Here is a 9,641-nt window from a genome sequence, read left to right as displayed (position 1 = left end):
CGTCATCAAACGTCATCACCATAATCATCACTATTATCATCATCGCCATCAAATTCCTCCTCATCGTCGTCGTTATTGTCATCATCATCATCATCACCATAATCATCGTCATCATCATCATCAACATCAAATTCTTCATCATCATCACCATTATAATCGTCATCATCTGCCAAAGAAACACTCGAACGTTGCAATGTTAAAGAAGGGCAGCATGAACATTCGATTTGTCGGTCAATCCCTCATGTTAACACTTAATGACAATCGTCACATGTTCCATCCCATTATCGTCCTGTTAATGTTTCTTTGTTGTTGGGGTTTCTTTGTTGTTGGTGGTTCTTTGTTGTTGTTGGTTCTTTGTTGTTAGTAGTCCTTTGTTGTTGATGTTTTCATGTTGTTGTGGTTTTGTTGTTGACGTGTCTTTGTAACTGATGTTTGTTTATTTATTTGTTGTTGCTGGTTTGTTGTGTTTTATATTGATTGCCTGTTGTTTTAATGGGCAACACGTCCCTAACTTAGGTTCAAATAATTATCGTTGCGCTAAAAAGTTTTTGAATGAATGAATAATTTTTAAATCGATTGTTCACGAATAACTCGTTGACCAGATGTCTGACTTCACTATTCAGCAAACAACGGTGACAACTACCAACATGAACTTTAGGATGCAATTTTAACAAAACACAAACACATTGAAGAACATTTGACGGCATGCAAAATTGTGCAACACTCCCAACAGCAACTGACATTTTCAACAGTTTTCAAGACAGACATCTAATATTTTGCCACACCATTTCAAATCCTGCAACATCGTTTAAAGAAGTTAAAGCGATCGTCTGCTAATCACGTAACTTACATGGTACTAAATTGTGAACCCCGAAAAACCAACAACAATGTTTGGCAAGCACTTACTGTCCTGTTGAAACATATCAGTTGGATAGATTTTTGAACTTGAAGCCATCCAATCCTTTATGCAAGTGCAAACATCTTCGCCAGTCATCACAACGACCATCACACTTCAACGACATTCTACTACTTTCAGGAGTAATCGGTTGCATTCAACATATTACAACAAATTTTGGCAATTCTTATAGATTTTTAACAGATTTCAAAATAACATTAAACACTGCTCAACAACATTTAACAACGTTATGTAATACTGGATGATATTTATAAATATTTTTATAATAAAATCATTAATTTCTCGAAAAAAGTATCGAAACATGTTATCTTAGAGAGTGTATAAAGTGCCCTTCTTGCCATCAACAACAACAATATCATCATCATTATCAACAACAGCAATAACAACATCATCATCATCTCAACCAAAGTTATCATCAACACCAACATCATCTACATAAAACTGTTAACGACTTACCGCCATAAATTTGTAAAATTGAATTGATTTTTTAAAACGAATGAACAAAAAAAATCATTAATTTCTATAAAAATCTCAAATTATATAAAAAATTCATAATTTTTTATGAAATAATTTTTATTCAAATTAAGAGTTTTATTCCCAACATTCACATGACATTAAGGGCAACTAATTCAATTGCCATTTTATAAAATTTCTTTAACGCTCTTGTTCAAATCGCTTTATGGCTTTCAGACTTAATTATATTCAGATAAACAATTTGTCCATTTTAATTTTTACTTTCTACAACTGAAAATAAAAAATTTAAATTTTAAAATGAACAGCCGTGAATAAATTAAATGAAAATGTTCGAATACTAGATCGTAAAATGTTCAACATTACAGACAATTGGCTTAGCGTTATACATTCCACACACACACACACACACACACACACACACACACACACACACACACACACACACACACACACACACACATACATACAACGATACTCACGCAAGCTATTCAATCAAGCTTATGTGTTTGTATGCGAGAATTATCTATCAGCATAAAGATGAATTTTTATTTGGTTATTTTTATTAAAACATGATGATTTCAAGAGGAAATTGAATAAAAAATCTTTAACGGTAGTTGTAAAAGTTCTCCTTAATGTCATGAACTTGCCTGAACTAAATGCAAATCTATTTATAGATTGATTAATGAATGAAACAAAAAATTACTTTTCATTTGAAGTTGTTATTTTTAAAAATGTGTTACTTCTAACCTCTATGAAATATTGATGATTGAAAATAGCTTGGAAAATATGCGATTTCGGTTTACGAAAATGTTTCACAATTTATTTTGTCACCAAATTTTTAAAGTTCTGGAAAATGTTAAAAATGTCTTGAACGTACAAGACGAAATTGTGATCAATCAAACAGTCTGAGTCTGCTCAATCGGTCTGATGAGTTCATTCAATTCATCAACAACGTGAACGAACCTCTTTTAATTTAGGAGGCTCCATGTTTTCCATGTAAACTCACATTATCATTACGACATAAACTTTCCAAACAAAGACGCACCAGTGATTATGCAAAACAAAAAGACCAAATATTTTGTTTTATTATTCCTACTCCACCTCTAACGCTGTTCCTATTTCAGAGATCTTATCTGCTCATCATTCTTGTAGGGACAAGAATTTTTGGAGCTGATTATTAAAGGTTTTTATTCCAATAACAGCTGAAGACATTGAACGGTTTGTAAAAAGTTTTTTTTATAACTTTGCTAGAGTTTTATATAAACGAAAATAAATTAATAATGTCAAAGTTTGGTTAAATATCATTCTCCATGTTCTCTATGCAACATCATATTATTATTAGGACATAAACTTTCCAAGCAAATTAATTAACTGTAAAAAAGTTATTTTCTGAGTTAATTGAAATGAAAACTGCCATTGTTTTTTGCATTAACAGTTAACAGTTTAAAATATGCGCGTGCAAACAAAATTTTTTTATAAATAAAAATATTTAACGACGAAGAATGTTATGTTGGTTTATTTATATTATGAATACAAGAACGAAGCCAGGGCTTTGATTTGGGAGGCTGTCCAAAACCTGCATCAACATAAGACAATAAAAATGGAGTAAAAATAAATTAGAATTCTTAAATACGGTTTATTGTGAAAGCGAATTGTGTCTCGCTAACTATCGGTATTTTGGTAACATTTTAAAATTCCATTGGCACGAAATCAAATTTATTAAAAATAAATTAACCGATACAAACCGATATAAATGCGAATTCTGCAATTCATCAGTGTGTGTGTATGTGTGGTGTGTGTGTGTATGTAGCGTTGTCGAAATGTATATTCTGCTCTCTACATATACACGCTTAAGTGCACGAAGGAGATGTTTAAATTTAAACTAAGGACACACGTGCATCGAGTCGTCTCTTAAATTACTAAAAATATGTTTCTGACGTTGAACGACATAATGGCGCTTCAAAAACAGCATACTTTTTATATATCTTTCCACTTGCATGCTGCTGTATTTTTATTGGCGTTATTCTATTGTTTGTGTCTGTGTATTTTTATGCGTGTTGTATTTGTATTGTATTTTTTGTACTGTATTGTATTTGTAATGTATTTCTATTGTATTGTATTTAAATTGCATATTTATTGTGTTGTATTGTGTTTTATTTGTAATGTATTTGTGCTGTGTTTGTTACGGGTTGTGTTGTGAGCAGTGGTGATTTTAAAAGGGGGAAGTTGAATATGGGAACGATTTGATCGTTACTCGTGAAAACCAAATCAACATTGACAACTCTATTTATAGGCAGGAAATAAATGGTACCTGCTTTATTGCTTTCTGCTTTCGCTCACCAAATTGTAACAATCTAAAAAAGAATTAATAGAATGATAAAAATTAAATTAAATAGAAACATGTTCGATGTTTTCAAACCATCAAATGAATGCAGATAGTCTTAAAATATTTAAAAAAAAATCACCGCTGACTCTATTTTTTTTCTATGAAACAAATTGTGTTGAAGTTTTTGAAAAGCTTTTTATTTGAAACATATCTATTGACACTTTTTTCAAAAATTCTACACTTGAATGAACATGTTTGTTTCGACGAAATATTTAAAAAATTACCTGCTTGTTAATTTGCTTTCTATTTCAAAATATATGCAAAGCAAAAATAATTTGTTCATACTCCATTAAATTTTTCATTGTCTTCCAAAAGACCTACTTGCAGATTTTCGATACGATGTTTCTTCATAGGAGGGCACTTGAAGATGCGCCCTCTTGAAATGTTGTCCAGAACAGCTGCCCAGGCTTGCCCCTCTTGTTACGCTACTGCCGTGTGCAGACTTTGCTGCTAATTTTTAGCAAAAATTTATTAACTTATTTATTAAAGTTTCATATATGAATCATCATTTTAATTTATAGAAGACAATAATTGACATCTTAATCATATACTTTGCCACACTAACGTGACCTGTATATATGTGCGTGTGTGTATGACGTATGTGCACGTGATCTGTGTGCACGTGATGTATTTTCCTCCACGTGACGAGCACTCACGTGACACGTAGTCATCACGTATCTAAACTTTGGCGTTTTATTTTGTGTGTTCGCAAGGGTTTCTCAATAATTTTTGATAGATGGCGGCAATGTTTCGAGTCGAGATCTCTGGTCACTCAATAACATTCGCAGCAATCCCAGCATTATGAACATCGCAGCCATTAATATTTTTAAATTTCTAATAATTTTGTAACAAAAATAATATTCCCTTGCGGTAATTTTATCAACGTGGAAACTGTCTCAATGCAGATTTGTTGAAATTATTGTATACATTCTAAACACAAGCTCACAAACACACGCTCACAAACACACATGCAAACACACGCACACTCACGTGAATTATGAATTATATCAATATTATTATCTTAGAGAGTTGATGTACAAAGCGCCCTTCTTGCCACTCAATACATGAATGCTGATATATGGCGTCAACATGGTATCAATCCTTGTTCAATTAGTTTAGCTCAATTGTTCAATTGCTGAATAAAGGTTTTAATGCAGCCCTTAGTGATTTTTTTTCTATTGTTGTTTTTTATATAAAATCGCTAATCTTATTTTTCACAAATTTTGAATTTAAATTAAAATATACAATCGATGATTTATACTCGTATAACTTGACGCTGCTTAACAAAAGTTATCTTGCTTCCGTATTATTCAAAAACTTGACTTGAAAAATTTCCAGTTTTAACGTTTTATTGTGCAAGGCTTTTTCTATTTTGAAACATTCGCCAACTGACTAACACTAATTGAAAGCAGGCCTTGTGTAAGAATATGAAAATGTCTGATAAGACATTTATACATTTTTACATAATTTTAACTGAATAATCAAACAAGGGTACAGAAAAACAAAATTATAAAATATTTTGCAATGATCTGTATGAATTGGGCAACGTGTTGAAAGGCTTTCAAATGTATTGATCGATGTTCCATGATGAAAGATGTCTGGGACAGGATCCGGAAATAAAAATTGTGAAATTTATATAGTTAATCAATACTTTTTTCCCGTCTATTTATTCATTTATTTATTATTCAATTTATTTATTCATTTATTTATTTATTTATTTATTTATTTATTCATTCGTTCATTCATTCATTCATCACATTCATTCATTGTACAGTTGTAATATCTTCATTATTTCGATCTAAAGTTAAATCTCCACCGTATAAAACTTTGCCCACTTGCTCCGATGTTCTTTTTAATGTAACACATTCTCCACTCACAAAATCATTCTTCTCTTCACTAACTAACTTGAAAGTATATTGTTATTTTTTGAAGCAATTGAAAGAGAGCTGGAAAGATGGAAAAATGTTGCAGGTGGCGGCAGATCAAATGAACATTTGCAACGTTGTCCAGACTCCTTTATGACTCATTTGTCGCTCGAACCTCCCCACATTTCAACGAACCTGGCAACAATCTTGTGCAGCAGATGCCAGAAAAAATTTTATTCCTCAATTCAAAGTTGGCTCAGTTCTTACAAGAATATACCTCGTTCATACTAACCTTCAACCATTACAAATATCTTTTATCATCTGCATATTTTAACAATTATACATCTGTTTAGATATATTGAACTTCTAACCAAATCAGGTATGTCATAATTATTTCAACTCAACAATTGTAGAATAGCCAGTTATGATTATATTATTCCTACATAAAATTCAATGAATATTTTTGAGTTTAAGTTGAACAAACCAAATCAATGTTTCAAATAATTCTATTTTAAGAGAACTGATGATCGAAGAAAAATGTTTGAAGAAGCATCGAAGCCATTCATCCCAAACAAGAGGTTATTTTACGAGATTTCTTCTATTTTTGGTTATTGTGATCAACGCAAATTCATTTTTTACGTTTATATTAAAATACTTATATTTTTCAACTGTCAACAAACCAGCTGTTAGCGTTAGCGCTGTTGAATTTTAATGTCACGTGAAACTGCGGTTCATTCATCTTTTCATCTACTCTGCCCTTGTTAATCGATTCATACGTTTAATGTTTTCTTTCACCGGCCAAGAGATTGCACAATGATTTTATGAGATTGCCAACATCAATTAGAATCATTCGCTGGCTGTTTTTTTTTTATTTAAAGCATTTATTATTGGTTCTTGTTGGATTTTTTGTTTTTGTTATTTATGGTTAGGGGAAGACTCTGAGTTTTTTTTTACAAATTTTGTGCTACTATTCAAATATACTTTTTGTTTTGAAGTTAACTGATATGTTATTTGTAAAAAAACAAAAAAAAATTCACCGATCCTCAACTTTTTAAAATAAGACTCAAAAAAATCGATCTGGACAACTTAGTTGAAGACTTTGAAAAATTGTTTATGAAAAAATTATATTAAATTGTAAAAATTTCTTTTCACGTTAATAATAATTGAAATATTTTAAAAATTTGTAAAATTTAATTGTAAATTGCAACAAAATCTTCCTGCTAAAACAACTCTAAAGACGGAAAAAACTCTGCCAGCCATAACCATAAAAAAGCGTTCATCCTTCTGCCATTTCCTAATGCAACATTATTCCTCAAACAACCGCCTCGCTCTCTTCTACATTTTATTGTCCTTTCATTCCGGGCAGATAATTAAATAAGGTCCATTTTTTTTAATCCATTATGCGATCGATGAAAAAATTGTGACTTGTTGCTACTAGCTATACAACTTCGTTTGGTTCTTCTATTTTCAGTCGTATTGTAAAACAAAAGTGGAAAAAATAAGAGATTGCTTGGAAATTATTTTAAAAGTTATTGTCCTCATTAGGAAAGATCAAAAAAAGTGATTGAGCAACTTTGGAGCGATGTAAGATGGAATAGTTCAGATTTTGTGTGAACCGTTTAAAACCATGCAATCATGTACCACGACCAAATAAAATATAAACATATAACAACAACAATTTTCTAAATTATTTAATAGTTTTATCTGATAGCTATCTGTAAATTATTTTTTTAAAAGATTATGAGATTCATCAAAATGTTTCAATGAAAAAAAAATTTTAAATAGTTGTGCAAAATTTTTGAAAAATTGTTTCGGTTCTATACAAAAAACACATGAAATGAACAACTTTGAAGCAACCAATACTTTGAAGCAAGCTTAAAGCAAAATGTTTCAATGAAAAAAAAAATTAAAAATAGTTGTGCAAAAATTTAATATTTAAACTTTGTTTTGGTTTTATACAAAAAACACATGAAATGAACAACTTTGAAGCAAAACTTGGAGACTACATATGTAAGCTTCAATCAGATACACACACACACACACACGCACACACACAACACAACACAACACAACACACACACAACACACACACATACACACACACATATATATATATATATACACACACAACACGCGAAGGCATACGCCTGCTGGAAGAGGAGGGTATAAATCATAGAGAGTTAAATGGAGCAGACAGGCAAGTAAACTGTTGTCTTGTCGATATAATCTTCAAAAAATCATTTATTTCAATTTCATTGCATTAGTCGGATTGCGACGGGCAATGAATTATAATATATGAAGATGTATTCAGTGTTTAATGACTGCTTGTCTTGCAGTGCTTACGTGCCTTCGTTACTAATGGTCTGAACATTTTTCATTGCGCTTGATGTGAATTTATGGGCACCACCAATTTTTTAATTTTGCTTTTTACGCTGAACAACTTCAAAAGTTTATTGATGTTGGAATAAATTTTTTCCAGACTTTTGTGTTAATATACAATTAAAATTTATATCAAATTTTGAAAATTGTGTAAATTTAATTTCTTTTCACTAACTAAAGCCTAAGTTATTTGAGACTTTTTTGGTACTTTCAAAGTAACGTTTGGATGTTTGAACTTTTAAAAAGTCATCATCATAGTTGTTTCCCTTGTTACTCAAACATTTTTATGCAACGTGATTGCACTAGTTGCCAACGAGAAATTTATGTTTATTTTCCACCCATCAATTAAAATGGTCAACATTTTTGTTATAAAAATATTATCTGTCTGAACTGGGTGGGTGATGAAGATGGATCGGTGAAGCCTGGTTCAAATCATTGATCTGTTCACACAAAATACTTTTCAAAGATCAACTCCCTCTGGTAAGTTACAGTTTTTTAGCTTTTTAATTATTTTTTTCTTTCTCTATTTCCTTCCGAAAAAAATGACAGGAAAACATTTTCACTGCATGTCATTTCATTTGCACCACTCGGTCCAGTGACAACTAAATCATCAAAATTTATTGAGAGCCTCTGTGAAATCCTTTTATTGGGCGCTATATAAGTCATCTAACAATAATCATAATAATAATAGTAATAATAATTATAATAATAATAACAACAACAACAACAATAATAATAATAATAATTATTATTATTATTATGATTATTATAATAATAAATAATGAGAACATCCTTTTATTTTCATTTTAAAATATACATTGTAATTATAAAGTTAAAGTAATAAAAATTATAATGTAAATTGTATAGATAATCTACAATGCTCGCCACACATTTTAAATGGGCACAAAGAGAAATAGAATCAGCATTAAATTATGTTCAAATTGTGTTCCTATCACAGTAAGTTATAATATAGACAACAAACAGTACGAGTTTAGTTGAAGCAGCATGAGGTAAAAAATAAATGCGGAGTTACTGAAATAGTAAGGAGTCGGCAGCGTTGTGAATCAATTTCAAGAGATCTTGCGTGAGAGAAGTGCGCGATGCGGTGAAGGAGTACACGTAGAACATTCTGCAGCACCTGATGATTGCGCGGTTGTGTTCAACACGTTCACCTGTCTTTTGCGCCGTTCGTGTGATCTGATGCTTCTTTCTTGTGTCTGTCTGCGTTTGATGGAGTTCATTTCATGGTCGAAGTATGTTTTTCAACATTTTTTGTGGCAAATTTTGCAATAAAGAACGTGAAATTTATCAAAATGATTTATGAAATAATAAATGAGCTTCAGCGATCCAATTTGATGTGGTGAATATTTTTCATTGATCATGATTGCCAGCTAGAATACATCATTCAAGAAATTATGCAAAATCAACAAATTTCTCAAACTCTTGCGACCAAATTTCAATCAAGTTGATATTGGAACTTGATTGTCACGTGTCATAGTTTGATATACTAAGGAGGATAGCTTACCAGAATTTGTGTGTATGCTTTGCGTGTATACGTGTGTATGTATGTTAAAACCAAAACATGATGAGTGACACTGAACCGTCAAACATCAAGTAACAA

Source organism: Helobdella robusta (assembly GCF_000326865.2).
Source record: "Helobdella robusta unplaced genomic scaffold HELROscaffold_1, whole genome shotgun sequence".
NCBI classification, from domain to species: Eukaryota; Metazoa; Annelida; class Clitellata; order Rhynchobdellida; family Glossiphoniidae; genus Helobdella; species Helobdella robusta.
The sequence above is the reverse complement of the archived record's forward strand: the minus strand, read 5'-3'. Positions refer to the sequence as shown.